Source organism: Perkinsus marinus (genome assembly GCF_000006405.1).
Source record: "Perkinsus marinus ATCC 50983 genomic scaffold scf_1104296948594, whole genome shotgun sequence".
In the NCBI taxonomy this organism is placed as follows: Eukaryota; Perkinsozoa; order Perkinsida; family Perkinsidae; genus Perkinsus; species Perkinsus marinus.
The window spans coordinates 1-1,064 of record NW_003210116.1 but is presented as its reverse complement, the minus strand read 5'-3'; the positions used below and the strand labels follow the sequence as shown (position 1 = coordinate 1,064).

Sequence of the window (1,064 nt, the reverse complement as noted above, 5' to 3'; positions counted from 1 at the left end):
AACCTGCTCCTGCTTCTCGTACCAGACCAGATATTTATGGTGTTATAAGCCACTTACCAGGATCGAACTGACCACCTTCTGCTCTCAAAGCAGACGTTCTGCCACTAAGCTAAAGTGACACACCAGATAACTGCATAAATCAATAATCTTCCTGTATCCTTTGCGGAGTGAGCAAACCTGCTCCTGCTCCTCATACCCGACTAGAGCCTAATGCTGCTGTAAGCCACTTGCCAGGATTGAACTGACGACCTTCTGCTTACGAAGCAGACGCTCTACCACTAAGCTAAAGTGGCACACACGCTAACTATATGAATCAATAATTTTCCTGTCCCCTTCACAGAATGGGCCATCCTGCTCCTGCTTCTCGTACCAGACCAGAAATTTATGGTGCTATAAGCCACTTGTCAGGATTGGACTGACGACCTTCTGCTCATAGAGCCGACGCTCTGCCACTAAGCTAAAGTGACGCAGAGAATAAGTACATAAATCAATAATCTTTCTGTATCCTTTGCAGAGTGAGCAGACCTGCTCCTGCTTCTCATACCCGACTAGAGTATAATACAGCTGTAAGCCACTTGCCAGGATTGAACTGACGACCTTCTGCTTACGAAGCAGACGCTCTAAAACTAAGCTAAAGTGGCGCACAGATTAAGTATATGAATCAATAATTTTCCTGTCCCGTTCACAGAATGGGCCATCCTGCTCCTGGTTCTCGTACCAGACCAGAAATTTATGGTGCTATAAGCCACTTGCCAGGATTGAACTGACGACCTTCTGCTTACAAAGCAGACGCTCTACCACTAAGCTAAAGTGACACACAAAATAAGTGCATAAATCAATAATCTTCCTGTATCCTTTGCGGAGTGAGCAAACCTGCTCCTGCTCCTCACACCCGACTAGAGCCTATTGCTGCTGTAAGCCACTTGCCAGGATTGAACTGACGACCTTCTGCTTACGAAGCAGACGCTCTACCACTAAGCTAAAGTGGCGCACAGATTAAGTATATGATCAATAATTTTCCTGTATCCTTTGCGAGTGAGCAAACCTGCTCCTGCTTCTCGTAC

At 46.1% G+C, this 1,064-nt stretch overlaps 6 non-coding genes across 6 annotated transcripts; all 6 read right to left on the bottom strand.

The window, feature by feature from the left end:
- Nucleotides 1-47: 47 nt before the first annotated feature.
- Pmar_PMAR005808 lies at nt 48-119 on the bottom strand. Its single transcript has one exon. It is a non-coding gene; the product is annotated as a tRNA-Ser (tRNA).
- A 102-nt stretch (nt 120-221) lies between these two features.
- On the bottom strand, nt 222-293 carry Pmar_PMAR005807. Its single transcript has one exon. It is a non-coding gene; the product is annotated as a tRNA-Thr (tRNA).
- A 102-nt stretch (nt 294-395) lies between these two features.
- Nucleotides 396-467, bottom strand: Pmar_PMAR005806. The gene has a single exon. It is a non-coding gene; the product is annotated as a tRNA-Ile (tRNA).
- Nucleotides 468-569: 102 nt separating this feature from the next.
- Nucleotides 570-641, bottom strand: Pmar_PMAR005805. Its single transcript has one exon. It is a non-coding gene; the product is annotated as a tRNA-Thr (tRNA).
- Nucleotides 642-743: 102 nt separating this feature from the next.
- Pmar_PMAR005804 lies at nt 744-815 on the bottom strand. Its single transcript has one exon. It is a non-coding gene; the product is annotated as a tRNA-Thr (tRNA).
- A 102-nt stretch (nt 816-917) lies between these two features.
- Pmar_PMAR005803 lies at nt 918-989 on the bottom strand. Its single transcript has one exon. It is a non-coding gene; the product is annotated as a tRNA-Thr (tRNA).
- Nucleotides 990-1,064: the final 75 nt, after the last annotated feature.